The sequence below is a fragment of the Mugil cephalus genome, chromosome 10 (assembly GCF_022458985.1).
Source record: "Mugil cephalus isolate CIBA_MC_2020 chromosome 10, CIBA_Mcephalus_1.1, whole genome shotgun sequence".
Taxonomy (NCBI): Eukaryota; Metazoa; Chordata; class Actinopteri; order Mugiliformes; family Mugilidae; genus Mugil; species Mugil cephalus.
Window position 1 is genome coordinate 21846822 of NC_061779.1, and position 17918 is coordinate 21864739.

General features: G+C 44.9%; 1 protein-coding gene across 15 annotated transcripts in view; it reads left to right on the forward strand.

Annotated features, from left to right (window-relative positions):
* The first annotated feature begins 1367 nt into the window (after window positions 1-1367).
* The window catches only part of LOC125014488 (unconventional myosin-IXAa-like), a 120330-nt gene continuing 103779 nt past the window's right edge, over window positions 1368-17918 (forward strand). For 12 of the 15 annotated variants that reach the window (XM_047595578.1, XM_047595582.1, XM_047595585.1 and 9 more), the window contains exon 1: window positions 1368-2106. The gene's annotated coding sequence lies outside the window, so the exon portion shown is untranslated. The remainder of the gene's footprint in view (window positions 2107-17918) is intronic. The other 3 variants (XM_047595588.1, XM_047595589.1, XM_047595592.1) reach the window with 1 other exon arrangement.

The following is a 17918-nucleotide window of genomic DNA, read 5'->3' on the forward strand; positions in this document are numbered from 1 at the left end:
AAGGTAAAGAGCGTCAGTCCCCTGGCAGCACAGGTATTGTCTGTCGAGAGTAAGCAGCCCCGGGGGAGTTTATCTGAGAGCGGCTGCTAAATCTTCTCTAATTAGATTCACCAAAGATTAACTGTGTGCCCTCACCTCTAAAAGAGTTGGATTTCACTGAATGCCCCCATGGTAATAACGAAAATTAAAATGACATCGACATTTCAAATGACGACTACATTTTGAAAATGTGTTGTGTTGTGCAGTACTGACTCAGCAATACCTTTGCCACCGAACGTCTTTCAGAAGAAAAATCTGTTACTCATTCTCCAAATGAAGAAACAGTTTTAGTTTCTTAAATAAGCCGGTCCCCTTCTCACACCCACCTCTAACCTCGCCCCCGTATATATATGTACAGTATGTTTTTTATTTCTCAATCTGGCAATGATTCATTCCTACCATGCTGTCACGCGCTCATTATGGGATCGTCAGAGGGTCTGTCAATTTGCCAAGACTTTAACTGTGTGTTTTGAAGAAAAGTAACTTCATATTCCTAACCTCTGCACTGTTTTAGTAAGAGTTTGAGATCAAATTGGGTTGTACTGTATGTGGCCCCTGAACTACAATGAGTTTGACACCCCTGCTCTACAGACACAAGGTTTCCAGCTAAATGCTCACCTCATCAGATTAACATGCTCTCAGTGAAATTGTTTAGCTTAACAACATGAAGGCGTTTCACTTTGAACCAAACATGTCAACCACATGGCGGCGCAAGAGGGAAAGTCAGGGAGGATTAACAAAGTCATCGGGCTTCGTTCTCCTGTGACCATAAATGTCAGGTATTTTGATCTGAACGAAAGCGGAGACTTGACCATGGCAGGAAAAACAACAAACACAAAGCAAACACAAAATGTGTTAAGGAGGCCGCCGGTCAGGCGGTGACAGACGTTGATCCATCCCAGTTCATCTCTCGTGAACGTATGGGCACGAATGCACCTCTCAGCAACGTGTCTCTGACAGCGGTGGCAATTACACAGTAAGGCTGTGCAGGAGCGAATCCTTCATAAACCTCTCACGTTGTACGTTTGCTTTCCGTTTCACACCAAACATTTGCTCCATCTCACGCAGCAAGGTGTGCAGTGACACGTCCAGTTCCGAATTCCCATGCAGCTAAAACAGATGCATCATTACTGGCTAAGTATTACCATATTGCGCAAAATAATAATAATGTTCCTGCCTCACTGAGGCATCATTTTATATTGTTTGTTTCCCTAAAACAAATATCCGATTGTGTCGTTGAGGACGGGTCTATAGAATGGGGTTTAAAGGGGGGAATTAATTAATTTGCAGTAAGAAGTGACTAAATTCGGGACTAAATCTAAAAGACACACAGAACTTTAAACACACTGATTCATGCATGCGTGCGTGTGTTTCGCTTTCTCTGTGTGTGCGGACACCGGTGAAGGGGGGGTGGTGGGCAATATTGGCCACACCCCACGCTCATGTCAGTCATGTGGTGCTGGGTGACACCGCCTGTTAATCACATCCTTCATGTTCATTCTGTTCCAAAACAACAGCAGATGAAATCAGAATTGAATGGGCCAATTCTTCGCTGGGAAACAATTACTGTTATTTCACCGGAGAGTCCTCCCAAATCTCACTCACCCACCCACCCGCATCACCCTTATAAAGCTCCCACCCTACGGCTTTACGTGGACGCGCAAGCCGCGTGTGTACGCGCGGGTAGTAGGACTTTCAGCGGTCGCCGCTGGAGGAAAAAAAAAGGAGAGAGAAAGCAGAGGAGCGGAGCGGAGCAGTGGGAGGAGGACGACGTGACGGGAGGACCCAAAACAGAAGCTCACGGGACTACGACACGCACAGAGAAACGGGAGAATAATAATATTAAATAAAAAAAAAACAGCTGGATCATATCTGGAGCAGATTTGGAGATTCGAGCGGCCGGATACGCGGCTCGGGCTGTTACGCACGATAGCGTTTCCCTGCGGTAAAAATCAGCCTGAGTTTTTTGGTCAGGAGGCGCACGGCTTGCCCGCTCTTCCTCGTCAGAAAAGAGGCTTTATAGCGGGGAGGTTGGCGGAGCCGCAGACTGAAGGCGCGTTGGAGGAGGTAAGCCTTTCTTTTTAGTATGTAAGGGGGTCATTTTAATATTCACATGGTGCTGTCAGTGTAGAAAAAAGAAGCATCGGGGTTGGAAGGGGGAATGTCAAGCCTCTGTCCTGCGGGCTGCTCCCTCGCTCGCTCTCTGTCTGTCTGTCTGTCTGTCTGTCAGCTCATCAGCTGCAGCCTCCTGCTCCCCATTCAGATTGACATGCAGAGCACACAGACCCCGTTCACTATCACGACGAAAGCAATGAATCGCCGCCGCCAACATGCCTTTCAGTGCGCGCACAGGGCTCCGTGCTCCCGGGTCCCCCTCCCATCCCATCCCCTTATCACCTCTCCCTCTCCCCCCCAACCGCCGCCTCAGTTAAATGTCACGCCGTTTCCTTACATAATGCGTAAATGTGCAGGCACAGATGTTGCCCGGTGTGTGCTGGACCGCCACATCTGGGCTGCAGCTTGTGTGTCTGACACGATGCAGGAGCGGCAGTAAACGTGACGCACTGGTTTAAATGGATGTGGTCCTGTAAGGCTCCATCCGTCCATACACGGCTAAACCGGCTGCCTTCATTGTCGCAGAGGAAGGTCTGGAGCTCTCAGTGAATGTGGGCTGCGTTTGCGGTGTAAGGGGTGCAGGGTTTTGTTTTAGTCTCGTCCTCTCTTTAGCATTGAGATATGTGACAGCCAGGCTTTATGACTTCTTGTAGCACACTGCTGCTTGATGGGGGTATGGCTGCTTTTTACAGCTGCTCTTCTAGTAAAGCACTGGTCATACTGCTACAGAGAGGGGCTCTATATAGACACTCTGCTGAAACCTGACGGCCACAAATACACAGACCCGGTATAGAATTGACTGAAGCTTAATTTTCTCTCTCTCTCAGTCTGACATGACGATAAAATCAACATAACTGGATTTAGGGGGCCGCTGGTTGGACATAATGTGTAATTTGAATATGCAAACCTGGGTATTTCAACTGTTTTTTTTTATTGCAGGTGATTGAGCAAACAATGGAGCTGATACATAACCAAGAGATAAACTGACATTTGAGATAATTGCTAGTTGTCAGAATTTAGATGAACTGTTAGTTTGCAAATGAAAAGGTGGGTCGTTGTAGTGAAAACATGCTGGCCAGCTTTAATTATACAGAGCATAATTAGTCAAGTGAACAGCACTGATGGAGCAATTGTCCAAATTGCTTTGCAAAAGCAAATTAGGGTTGGTTTAATAGACAAGAACAGATAGAGGAAATGATTTTATTGACTGTAATATAAGCACTGGATATCTTTATTGCTACAAAATCAGTTTAGCTCTGGAAAGCACCAACATCGAAACTGGGTTCATTACCAGAGCTTCAGTTGGAGCTGAAATTAGTTTTAGACCCGTTGACAAGTTAAAACAGGCCTGTATAGCCTTGGCCAGACCAGACCAGACAACCAGTGCCCCCAAGGTTCCTGTCCACGAGCCCCAAAGCCTCAAGAGGCGTCCCACCCATCTCATCCTCCTCCTCCTCCTCCTCCTCCTCCTCCCTCTGCTGCTCTGAGGTGGCTGTGTTGTGGAGCCAGGCTTGCTGCCGGCCCGTGGCAGTCTACATGAAATGCCACAGCAAGGGCACTTTCAGGGAAAGAGATAAAGGCATAAGGGGTGCCTCATTTTAAAATGCCGTGACAGATGAAGTCCATCTCGTCATCACTGGATGACTCCGACTCCCTGAAATGCTGCTGGTTCAGTGAGAAAATTCCTTTATTGCGATGTCAATTGTGCTGACATTAACATTTCATTCAGGTTGTTATGTAAGTGGCAAAGCCCTTGAGAGCAGAACTGAAGACATTGCTTTGACATCTCCAGCTGCCCAGCAAATGTACTCGTGAGCACAGCAGAGAAGCTCAAAAGCAGCTCAGTGCTCGCATCAAACGCGTGACAGATGACGACGCCACGGCAGGAGAAGAGCATCCACTGTGACTTCTTTCCTGCGCAGTCAAAGTCAGCACAAGCGTCAGCAGTAATCACATACGAGGCTAAAGCTGCTGTAAGATATACTGTTCACTTAAATAATTCATAGAGAACGGCAGCCTTCAGTCCTTGTCCTGCAGCTGTTTGGGGCCTCTACCAGTTCCACCCGATTTGAATTTCTTTAGTTTGAACTCAAACACCATTTCAGCGTCGTGTGGCGTCTTAACCACTGGGGCCTATTTTCCAGACACTTGGACACAGGTCTGCTGTCAGCTGTTCATTCAGTATTTATGAAGCCTACCTTATATCCAGAAAGTGGAGGAACAGCGCTCCATTCACATCTCACATGAATGGAGCCTCTCCACTGGGAGGTGATGGCAGGCTGACATTTAAAGGCTTAACTTGGTGTGAACCTGGTTTGTGAATATAAGTGGACTTCATATTTATTGACTCTAGAGTTCTACCCTCTACAATGGTCAACAACAAAGAATTACTTTAAACATAATCTACAGTTTGTTTGTCTGTTTTTTTTAAAAGTCAAATCTCCAAGTTGGACCAATTCAGACATATTAAATAGGAACAAACTCTTGGTTGAACACACATACACCCGAGTCTGATGAACGTGGTTGGGGTGGATGGTGGGTCTACAGAACATCACGTTCGCTAGTTTGTCACCATAGTCTCATCTGTGGTTTGGTTAAAGGTCGCAGCAGTGTACTTTGCTGGTGCTACGCAGACCTTTGCAGACACATGCATACCTGTTGTAGTTGCTATATGTGGAACATTATGTGGATCCACCAAAAATGTCGGGTCCTCCCCTTGTGCTATTGCTGGTTCTTCGGCTTGGCTCCTGCCGTGGAAAAACTGGACAAACAACATCTTTGTTGTGTAGTGAAACCAATATCAATGTATACAGTCTAGCCATTGTCTGTGCCTCTTGTTTGTACTTCCTTTTTTTTATTTGTGCTTTCAGTGGGGAGCTCTGTTGTGGTTGTTTCCCTTTAGCTTCATGCCAACATTTCAACCAATCAGCGTTCCAGCCGTGCGCAGCTTCATCACCCAGCCTCTGCATCGGTTGACTTCACATAGTCCCTCGCTCTCCACAGACAGTGCTACACGAACTATTGCAGCGTCAGTTTGTGGGAAACCAGGCCATTCTTCATTCACCTTAACATAACTGTACCTAATAAGTCATCATGATCAACCTCTTTACTTCTTAGAGGGAAAACAACTGGCCAATCTGATCTCACAGCTGACCTTTTTTCATATTAACTGACATACAATCACTTTGCTCAGCGATTTATCATAAGCTACAAGCTCTGATGATGATGATGTGTGTTTAAGATTACCAGGGTAAGCTCATCAGCAGATTTGGGGAAGACCCAATCCACCATAAAAATCATTTGAATCCACAACCCCGCCGACCTTCATGTCTGTTCTAGTCGACCACTTGAAGAATGCTTTTCAAGCTGGTGCTCTTATTCGAGTCTCAAACCTGCAGCGGCACTCAGGGCTTCATGTAAGGCAATACCAGGATGAGGTCAATGTTTCGCATACCATGTCAGTGTGGTGATATCCATCTCTAACCAGGTGTATTTATAGAGCCTTCCACAATGGTGGTGGATCTGGTGTGTGTGCATTTGAGGCATCTTAAATAGCAGCCGCCTTTGTCCTGTCACAGACGAGATGACTTGAGAAGATGCTACAGTTGAGTAGTCAGGTTTCTATTGTTGGCAGCAGGTTTGTCAGATAATCCCAGTTGTTGTTTTTATGTCTCGGTGGCTGCTTTGGGCCGGTGTTTTGTTTGGTTAAACCTTGGGATCATTTAAACCAGAAATGTTCCTCACACGTGAGTCTTGAGTCAGCCATCAAAACAAAGAATCCATTAATGTGCACACTGCGCTCTGTGATAGGCAGCGAATTCCAGCTGTATTTTGATTTACGCCTAAGTGGTTCCTCCTCAGCCTTCATCATCCGCTTGTACTGCTGTGAGCGATTTCCCCCCAATCCTTTTTAATAAATCCGAGAGATTGAGTGTGATCTGGTTGCATTGAGCTGTGGGGTTTATGTGTCATCGAGGTGTGCTGTAGTGATTGGAATGATTAACTCAGATGTAACCAGTGTGGCTGCGCTGCATTCAGCACAATTGATGCTAATGTCTGCAGGGATGTCGGCATTTCCTCTTATTCTATGTTTGTTTTCTTATGCAAAACTGTTTTGCATAAGATGATTTATAAGGTTTTAAAACAGTTTTAAATCCAGAAAGGTTGTTTTTTGAAAGATGCATCTTTGTAGATTTTTCTCGCCAACAACAAATTCTGCCCTCAAAATTATCAAAATCAACTATCTGCTGACTCTAACAGGTGTCGTTCTTGTATGTGGATTTTGTTTCTGTCACATTATTGTCTAAGCACTAGTGAAAGATATTGGGATACACACTTGCACCATGTAACATGTTGTTTAATTATCATGTAGTGGGATCTTGAAGTTTATTTTGAGTTAATCCTGCATACGCCATCCTGCTACTAGTGCATGAAATAGGTTTTAATCCGCTGCTGGAAATAGCCCTCAAATAGTACACAATTTAACTCCAGTTTGAGTATCAATTGCAAAAAACAATCATAGTGCCCAACAGTTTCAGGAAATAATTTCACCTTTTTAGAAAGCAAATATGACCCGTTTTAGGAGAAACATTCTTTAGGAACACACAGGCCTGAGGTGGAGCGCTATGGACGCTGAAGACGTCTCGGCATATGCAGAAATAAAAAAAAAAAAAAGTGGCCGCTGTTTGAACCTTATGTCCTTTATGAGTGGTAGTCACATCACTCAGGAATTTGATGTGTCCTCATGTCCTTCAGTTTGCAGCCAACAATGCACTTTGGCATACACACGCACACAGCTGGATTGAGAAGGAAAAAAAAAATCTAAACGCTATCATGCACATGCTTGGAGTATCGACACAGTCGGATGGATCACTGAGGTGACTGCTGACACACTTGTTCTATTTATGCCACTGTTAAGTGACCCGTTGACCTCTGTGACACTCATGTGACATGAAAGTGATTCATCACAGTGTGGCCGCCCCGATAGGGCTCTAAGTGTTTAAGTGACATTCATCTCATTGACCACCGCCACGGACATTATCTAGCTAATTCATAAACACGTGTTGATGGTCAGGTTTTACGTACTCTTTGCGGAGAATAAGACTCAAAGAGAACACATCCAAAACAAATAAGCAGCCAGCCGGTGTGAAATCTTTACCTCTCTTTTGTGCAGCTGTCTCATGATATTAGCGTCCCTTTCACGTTTGCCGCAGCCTCCTTCAAAGGAGTTGCTGCAGCATGAGACGTGTCACCGGCGTAGATAGTTAGCATGATAGCGGAAGTCCTTTTGATTCCAACATGGCTCCTCTCTGAGTGGGGCTTGCTGTTTGTTATTCAGCTGTTCAAAGCCAGGCGCTAGGTGAATTTCTGCATTCATTATCGCTCCTCACATCTCTTTGTATCGTTCTTTTAACCCCGGTAATGTGTCTGTCACCGCGCTAGGCAGCGTTTAAAGCAAACACCTTGCGCAAATAAATGCATCTTGTCGCAGAACTTATTTTGACACAAAGAGCTGAAGCGCTTGATTGTGTCACTTGCAACAAGCAGCAGCTGGTGAGGGCATGGGTTAGTCCCCTGGCACTGCCCTGGGCACAGAGCAGCCAGCAGCGTCGCTACGCCTGCCTCCATCCTGCTTGGCTGGTTACAAATGGGGGAGACTTTGACCATGAACAGGGATGATTAAGAGAAGCAGCTCGGGCATTGATACATGTTTAGGTATTTGCTTTAAATCAACCAGCCAGCAGTCTTACGTAATACCGTATCTTATAAATAGCACAGCGATTCAGGACAACACCGCGTGACTTTAGCATGAATAGACAGCCATTCATTATGTCTGCTCGCCCTCAAGGTTTGTGCTCCTTCCTGACCGTTCAAGACTAAAGATCTGTTCAGGCTGGTAGGAACAATCTGTGTGGTTTGTTCAGACTTTGCAACTTTCAGCTAGTCTTTAGGTTTGTCCCATGCTTGGGGACACGCCCTGCCAACCCAGCTCACAATCCCTGATGGCAAGTTGAATTTTGTACTTGTTAAGAGAATCCACAAGATTTACAGATATAGACTTAAACACTGGAAACATTCATTTCTTTTTATATTTGTTGGTATATTAATTGAAATGAGGTATAAAGTATGACTGACTCAGGATTTGTTCAGTAGTCCTCTGGTGCATCACTGTATATACTACATATGTATTGGTTTTAATTGTCTGAAAGTCAGTGAACGAATAAAAGAGAGCTGAAATAGTGAAGGTGTGGGCCCAGAAAACCAAAACAATCAGCTGAAAGATTCAAAAAAGCCTAAAAGCTGAGATGTTTGTTTACTCTGACGGACTTGTTGATTATTGATTGATTATAGGAACAGATTTTCTACTCTACTGTATCTGGATAATATATAGTCCATAATGGGATTTTAACGAATCAATAATGCAATTTCTGGTTTCAAATAACCCTGGTGGACGATCATCTGACTACTTCACGTCTTTCTAATGATGATTAACTGGAAGCATTATTATAATTGATATGAATGAGGGCCAAAAAAGACAAAAACAAGTTGTGTGAAACTGGAATTTCCCTTTAAGTCTTGCCAGGTTATCGCCCTCTGCTTGTCCACTTCTGTCTGGTTTAGTGTTCAGAGAGTCCATCCACATGATCCACATGACCCCTGTCCAAGTATTATGTGAGTAGTCATCTGTCCTACTGAAGTGTCTTTGATCAGTTCCCTGAATCCCCCAGAAGCCTCAAGGCCACGGATGACCCTGCCGTCAGAACACTGCAGACTGGGGCGAGTAAAGGGAATTCCCCTCCGGTGTACAATAAAATATCTCATGAATTACTTGGTTTATCAACTCAGGGAGCTGCTTTTTTATTGTGTTCGTGTGAGTGGAGCAGCTGAGCGGAGCCATGAGCCAAACCCGGGGCAGTTGCAGCTGGATGCGCCGGTTTGGGGAACCCACAGGAAACAATGGAAGGAGGCAGAGATGCACAAGTGCTGAAAGATCTCAAGTTCTTATTTGTTCCAGTATGAGACGGCGTGCTCTGTGGTGCTCAGGAAGTAGAGACCGCGTGCCTGAACTGAAGGCTCTCTCTGTTAGTCGGTGGTAGTCCTCAGTCTGCGCTTTAGCTCTGCTGATGCTGACGCTTGCATTGTTTGTCTCAGTGTGTTACCAGCAGATTGATGGAGCCGCCGCTCAGATTGACAGATCTAGCTCAGCCAGCCGCTCTCCCCTAAAGCCAGCCAGACTCTGCCTGTGAAAAAATGCCCGGGAGGGTAAATCAGCAGCAAGAAAAACTCTTGCCCCTCTGCAATTAGCACCATGTCATTTTGGGGTTCGGAGGCAGCCGATACTGTCACATCTCGCACATGTCTGTGGTTCACTCCTTTAAACATTTCTGACGGGGTGCCTGTGGACTCAGTAGGCTGTGCTATGGCGCGTCCGTGTCACGTCTCCTGATGCTGAATTACTCTATTTAATAAGCGTTTGTCTCACATTTGCGCTGTCAGTTAGCTCGCGAGCGGCGTCTGGTTTCAGTCACCGTGGCCCCGGCTGCGGGTTGGGAGCCGCGAGCCAAGCGACGCCCCGCTGGAGAGCGCTGGCAGCCGGCTCACACGTGCGAGAGGAATTTGAATACACGCACAATATGACAGGCAGGCGAGGCGAGCATGTGACCTACTGTCTGCCACTGCTTTGTTCCAGTACGCTGTTGGCTGTGTGTGTGAGAGAGAGACGGCGGTGGCCGGATCAAGAACAAAGCCGTCTGCGACCAGAGGACTTGGGTGTGGCCCGCTCAGTTTGATGGAGCGCTGAATGAAGTCTGATGGCTGCGTCTTAATGCTGCAGGAGGCTTCACTTGTTTGTTTTTAGGGTTAGGTATTCAACACTGATCCTGACCTGCTGACACATTATTTCATCAAATATGTCCTGATATGGAATAGTACTGCTTTAGGCAGAAAGTATTCATTTAGTTTGAGTGACACATAAGTAATTAGAAATGATTTTAATTGCTTCTTTTCTCATCTCTTGTGTGTGGTTGTAAATGTAATGTCTTTGGAAAGTTCCAGGAATGCCTTTAATAGAAGTCTTGTTTTGACATCGCTGTGATCATTATCACCTCACACAACTTGTTTTTTGCTGTAACTCAATAATCCTTACGATCGTCTAACAGGATGAAATTATAACGTTTTATAGCCACAAGGTCAGAGGTCGACTTCACTGTGACTCCATCGTGTTCTCCAAAAGAAGCAATTTTGTTTATGGTATTATTCAGTTTTTTTCTTTTTTGGGAACAAAATGTTCATTTATCCACAAAAATGAATCTGTGACAACGTCCTGTCTTCTTGACACTGATATCAAAACATTCAAACGACGTGCGTCCCTGTAAATTTGTAGCTTATTTGTCCTCCTTTCTCTTTTGTTCTTATTTTCTTGCATGTCTTTCTCCTTTCTCCTCCGCCTCCTCTGTGTGGGTATAAATGCTTAGTCATTCTGCCAAGGTTGTCTGAAAGTTGCTGTGTCCCAGAGTTTGTCCTACTTTTGGTACGCAACCCTAAACTGGGACGGCCCAGTAAGAATATAGCAGGTAGGGGCAGCTGCTTCGTTGGCTCGGAGTCACGTGGTGTGGTGCTGCAGATCGGACAGTGCAGGTTGCGGGACGCCTGTGTCTCGTTGTCCTGTCCTTCCGTCGTCCTACGCTGTGTTGTAAAGAGGAAAGAGGGCTGTGTAAGTGGTGGAGTTTAGGAGGAGATCTAAAGTTCCTCGTGGAGGAACATCAAGAAGCTAGCGGATTTCTGTCACACTGGGCTAGAAAGTCCTACAACCAACCATAGCCTCTTTTGTTGTAGACAAACTCAACTCCACAATGCTCAGATGACGTGCTGGTCCAGTCCATCCCCACGTAAAGCCACATATATTCACTTCACAGTCACCCAAAGAAAAGTATTGATCATAGTTGGTGTTTTTCTTTAAATATAATGACACAAACTGATAACTGATGATCAAAATATTTACCGAATGCTAAATCTTTGCTTGATGTTTAATTAAAAAATGTTTTTCTAGATCGTTTTAGTAATTGTAATGAACCTTTTTCATTTTTTTCCCAATAATTTTGTGACTAAATGTTGAAAAATAATCAACAGATTAGTTCATATTAAAACATAACAGTGAAGCGGCGTAGCAGCAGCAGCGGTGGGCAGGATTTTTCCTCTTCCTTTTTAGTCACTAAAATCCTCGTTAGCTCTCGTCTGTCTAGTTGGTCCCACAAACAACAACAACAATAACAACAAAGACCTGCAGCGTCCCCGTTGTCGTCACCGCCTGTGTTATCCCAGGTCTCCATCGCCATTATTTGTATGTTAATAAAGCAATTAGTTGGTGTTCGCGTTTGGATGTGCAGGCGTTGGGCGCTCGGCCCTTCTCCTGCCTCCTCCGTCTACTACGGCTCGTGGTCCCTGTGACAACATAACCTCTTCAACCTTCCCTGTCAGGCAGCAGTTGCTAGGAGCCAGACTCACTCGCCTGCTCTCAAGTAAGCTGCTGCTAGTACTGGCAACAATAAGGGGCTCCGCTGATGAGATTCACAGAGGTGTTCTTCTCTATTTATTAACTCAGAAGTGGCATCAGGTAAGAGGGATTTTTATCTCATATTTTCTCCATTAAACCAGTAAAACCTAATAACAGAGAAGGATATTATTGTTATCAGCCCGTTATTCAGGTGTGTGCTGCTGTTTCTTCACGTTGTGCTGAAGAAATGTAACATCTCCTGTTGTGCCGCGGTTGTTTTTCCACGGTTGTTTTTCTCTGGCTGGCTTGGTCAGCGTCGTACAGGAAGGTGAACCTAGTGTAGCGATGATTATCTTTTCCCATTTGCCAACTTAAACCGTAAAGAGCTGGAATCACATTGTTTTTCAGTTAGTTGGAAAATAGAAGCTGGTTTTAGCATCTGAAATGTGACCATTAGCTACCCTTTAAGGCACCTGTGACTGAATATTTTCAAACGCAGCTTTTAACCAAAAGGAGACATCAGATCGTAATAAAACAAAGACGGCCGAAACAGAGAATTGCGTGATATGTAGACAATTAAAACAACGGCGGCTGCTAACAAGCAGCTTAAAGGGGCAGTTGAGGATGTATATGATGGATGAGCAGCCGCAGCTAATAAGTCTTTGGGAACCGTGCAGTGTGTATCCATCAGGGAGTCGTCTTACAGCGGCGTCGTTAATAAAAAGCTCTCTCAGGCTGCAGAAGCTCTTTGGTACAACCAGAGGAGAGTGGAGCAAGCAGCACTACAGTCTCATCTGGAACAATGATGAAAGCTGCTCTAATGTAAAATAAATAAATAAATAAATAAAATAAAAAACTGCACAGACGGAGCACTCCCATTGGCAGGTGATGAACGAACGGAGGCGGCCGATTGGCCCGTTGCTTCCCAGTAGCAGCATTGTGGTTGGCTGTTGTCACGGCGCTGAAAAGTACCACCAGAGAGAGAGAGAGAGAGGATGTGTGTGCCAGCGAGAAGACTGTGTGTGTGTGTGTGTGTGTGTGTGTGTGTGTGTGTGTGTGTGTGTGTGTGTGTGTTTTAAAGCGGAGGTCAAGGTGAGCACAGTAGGGTTTAATTTAGTCAGAGCGGGGTGTGAAAGTCGGCCTGCTGTGGCTACATGAGTGTGAATGAAGGGTCTTTGAGTCGTGACACATTCTACGCGCACACGCACACACGCACACACGCACACATCTTCCAGCAGTATGTTGACATTTGCATGAATGTGAATCAGCGCCTCCCAATTCAGTCTCTGCATATATTTTATTATCATTCCATCTTCAAATGTATATTTGGGTAATTGTATATTTTTTTCTTAGTCTAAGCAGCAGTTTAAGTTTCCTAAATATCTATCATGACTTAATATTAGACCAGGGTAAAGAAGCTAATTCTCTCATGTCAGATGTGTTCACGTTGTGCAGGTGTGTGACCGCCGTTAATTTTAGATGTGGTTTGTTAAAAGCGTGACTGTGTGTTTGTGTAGTCTCTCTTCTTGTCTTACTATACACTCAGTTGCCAGTTCATTAGGTACAACACTGGTGAAAAGACGTGTATCCTAATATAATAGCACTGCACTGGAGTTTGTGTCAGAACGGCTCCAGAAAGGTGGCAGTACAACTGGACGATCATTTTTGAGGGTGTGCTTGCGTTGCTGCTAGACCGGATTGAATGCAGCGGTTTCTGTAAGTTGTCCGATAATCAAAATAGTAGAAACGAGTGTCAGCACAACACAATACAGTTCAGCAGTTCCACAAACCAAAAGCTCCAAAATGAAAACACAGCTGGATCAAGAGCTCTTTCGGTTATTTAGTCGCATTAGTTTAAACCAGTGAACTAATGAGCTGGCGGCTGAGTGTATATTGGCTTGTTTAGCAGCTTCATGTGCTTTCTGTGCAGACGAGTTTTCAGCTTAACCACAAACTAAGGTTAAAAATAAGGAAATGGCTGTATTTCTTTTTTTTTTTTTTATGTATTTGTTGGACTCCTTGTCTGTGCTGCGTCGCCTGCTCTCCAAACTGATCGATCCCTGCTCTAAACTCTTCTGATCTACTTTGCACTGACAGATCAGAGAGAGACTGGGTGTGTTCATTATCGAAGGAAATGTAAATCTCCGACCTCCTCAGTCCTTCCCCGACTGACTGACAGTTGATTAGGTGGCCGAGACAGAGGAGGGAGGCAGAGCAGCTGCTGCCACAGAGAAAACAATCAGCGAGTCACACACAGGCCTCTAAGTGGATTTGGTGGCTGGATGGAGTGAGGGAGGGGAAAAGGGAGGGGGAGGGGAGACGGTGTCTGTGTTACATGTCTACATCGCCTTGTGGACTGTGTGTGTGATTAGATGTGCCTTTTGTTTTCAAGATATATATGTGTGCGTCCTGTGCAGAGATTTGGTCCCGTCGGCGATGTGTGTGTTTAAGATGAAAATTTAAATCGTGAGGAACTGGGTCGTTCCACCGACACACCAGTTGGATACAGTGCAGTGATTGAGGATTAACAGGAAGGCCAAACAAAGCCTAAATTAAAAGCAAACGTCGCGTGTGACAACATTAACGGCGAAGCATGCAGGACGAGCGTGGCGGCTCCAGCAAGATAGCGATGACACGTACTGATGGATGAAAACAGAAGCAACAGAACAAGAAGTGAAATTTCATTGAGAATTGGAAAAAATGCAAAAAAAAATAATAAAAATCTCAGTATAGTTGATTGGGCTGGTAAAGCTTTAAGAATACGTAGAAAGTGTGGTTAATTTTACAGTAAGCAGCCGCGGTGCTAAATGTTTTATCGGTAAAACCTTTGAAGGGGGTTGGTGCGTTTCTGGCCTGATGAAGCCAACATGTGCCATTTTGTGTGTGTGTGTAGGTCCGTGGATTAAAGGATTAAATTAGGAAGATATTTAATATTTGGTTAATGTTTGAAGCAATAACTGGAACATTTTCCTCATTCTTTGTCTCCTCTTGTGTTTTTCCCTTAATGAACCTCACATTTTGGATTCGGTCTTGGGGTTGGATATTTTACCGACTAAACAGTTAAAAAGAAATAAAAAGAAATATTGCATGGATAATTAGTAGTGAAGTCAAACAACCCTAAGGCTGTGAAGCCACCTCAGGCCCTCACACATATACCCCACTAGCGCAGTTTAGCTAAAACACAACAGCGGTCTCACTGCAAGAGCCGAGTCTGTATTAATATAATTAGTTTTAAATGACTGTGTTTATATCGGGGAGACCACAAACTGAATGTTCTGTACGGCTGAACATAAAGTGGCAGCCATAGTAGAAGCTCCCTGTCACGCTGCCTAATCAGTGTAGCATATGTATTTGTTCCTTAACCTTTCAGGAAGTGCGTGCGGGGAAGGGCCCTGACCCCTTATGCCTTATTCTTTTAAAAGTTGCACAAAGCAGAAGGAGGGAGCTAAAACCTGGACCGGATGGCTGGCTCTGCTGCTCCTGCGTGTCTGCTGTTGATCTGTCGTTTCATCACATTTTCATCAGTAGTTGTTGCTGCAGCGCATTGTGACGTACCCTGTGGTTGTATTTATCTTAGGTGCGTCTGTCTGTGTGTGAGTGTGTTTATTTTCTTGTACGTGGTGAGCGTTTGTGGTGGAAGTTTAAAGGAAGTGAGGAGAGCTCTGTCTCTCATCTCTCTCTCTCTCTCTCGAGTAAACAAATCCTCTCCGGTCACGTTAGCAGCAGAACTCAAGCAAACGTGTCGATTAGTACAGTTTTTGTTTTGCTTGCGTCGTGGATGCTGAACAGTAATGTGGTGCTGCTGCAGTGGAGTGGAAACGTGGACGGTGGAAAACAGCATTTTGCGTTTATTTGCAGCGGTGCTCACAGAAAGTGACATCTCAGCTTCCTCCCTCCGTCTGTGGGGACCCTCGTGGTTTGACAGACTTCCTCTCTGTTTCACCGAAGCATCCGTACGTGATTTATTAATGAGGATGTAATCGGCTTTTGTGTTGCAAGAGGGCATTCGCGTACTTCTTTTGTATTATTCATCTTAGCGTGTGCTTAAATTCACAGAATTCGTCCACGTATGTGTGTGTGTGTGCATGTGTCAAGGTGTGGTTTCATAGTGCTTGGCGATGACGATGGCGGCGGTGGTGCGTCTGCGTGTGTTTGAAACTGCCTTCGGTCCCACCCTATATTTTTGAGACGTGCCCTCAGGCTCATCCTTGTTGGAGACGTGTTTGGCCTAATGTCTGAATTCTTGGGACTAAATGGAGTGTACCTAATCCGACGTCATTGATACCCCCACAAGCACACACACACACACACACACACACACACACACACACACACACACACACACACACACACACACACACACACACACACACACGGAGTACAGCTCGTGTCTTCCCTCAGGGCCTCTGCGTACGACTGGTGGCCGATGCTACACGCTAACCCCCGCTCGCCTCTGCAAAGATCAGCTCTTTAAAATGTCATGAATGTGATGGCCCTAAATGTTAACGTCCCAATCGGAACCAGCCGCTGGCCCTGGAGCCTCGTTACTGTACTACAAGTGCATTTGAGCATCTCTGACATCATTCTGTAAGATTTTTGGCAGACGCTGTAAAGCAGCTTGACATCGCTTTTCTCTATTCAAAAAAAAAAAAAAAATCTAATTCCCTTCTCATTAACATTAGCCACCATTTTTCCCCCTCTGGCTGACGGAAGGAACAAATGCGGTCTGCGGGGGTTTTAAAACATCCTTTGAGTTGTTTGGAGGGTCAGCCTCTGTCTGGAATCGAGTTTGTCGCTCTCTGATATAATCCTCAGAGGATTCAGTTCCTCTGTATGATGGTCATATCTAATCTGTACAGGATTTGACTCGGAGGGCAGAGAGGGTGACTGAGCCAGGGCTGTTGCCACGGCAACCCCAGGACCAGGGATAATCATTGGGCATCTGGTTTGGGGAAAATCTGCGCGAGATGCATTTGAAAGGTTTCTGTTGCTCAATCAGTGAGGATTTAATTTTTGTGGCTGAACATTGTTGCAGCACCAAAACTCATTTACACTTCTGGTTAAATTAGTCTGACACTTTTATTTGCTTTCTACAACTCTGCTTCCCTTGTGGTGGATCCATGAGCACTGAGTGTGAGAGAGGCCTTTTGTTGCTTAGGAGTCACCCCGGGCTCCTTTTTGACCTTTCGACCTGTTCTGAGTCTTGCCTTCGAGATAATCTTTGGTGGTCGACCACTCCTTAACGGTCATTAAGTCTTAAGAGATGGTTTTGTAGCTTTTATCAGCCTAATGATCAACAACCTGTTTGTCCACACCATTGCCTGTGTCTTCATACACTTCCACAATCAGACCATGACAAATCAAAACAAAGCAGGCCACTGAACAACTTGTCAACCCGAGGCTGATTACACTGACTGGGAACACTTCTTGACTGATGGACTCTAATTTGACATTTAAATGAACTTCTAATCCTAGCGGCGAATTTGCTTTTTTGTTTAATTTGGCTCATTTGAGTATTATTGCAATGTAATTTATTTAGTTGTTCAGTTTCTCTTTGCCCACTCTCACAACAGTTGTGAAAATCTGCTCTAGAAAAGCTTTACACTCTTTCTTGTGACTTCCTGAACCATACATACATAAATTCTTCACTTCGTCTTTATCTCTCAGGAAGAAAACGCGTGGAGGTGTTTTCCAAAAATCTTTGATGTTTTAGACTTACACATGAAAAAGTGACAAAAGAACCTTGACACTGAGAGCCATTTGTATTTGAACCACACTAATGCACAGCTGCAGTAGTGTTGCAATGTTTGCATGAACCCATTGTTCAGTGCTGGCCCCTGTCAGAAGGAAGTAGTTTAAGAGTTCATCTCTGTGTGTGAGGATGTTTGGGGTTTCAGTGAGTAACTGTAACATGTGCTGTTGATCTGGTTGAGGTAAGACCCTGATTTATGACCCTATTTGGAAACATCTTCGCCAAAGAGCCTTTTGTGTTCTCCTCTTAGCCTCCGGGGTCAGAGCAGAACACCGTCGCTGTGGTCGTCTCATTTAGCGCGTCACCCGTTTCTCAATGATGGGACGCGGTGGAGCGTTCAGTGCCAGAGGTCTTCACTTAATAATGCAATTGCGTGGCCACAAAGAGAAGATGAGAGTTGCTCTCAGCTGCGTGCTCAGCTAGGGCTAAAGATCCTTTCATGCAGCCCTAAATCTGGACTGTAGTAGATAAGAGTTATGGAATTAAATCACAGCACCAGTTCGAGTGAAAAACAATTGA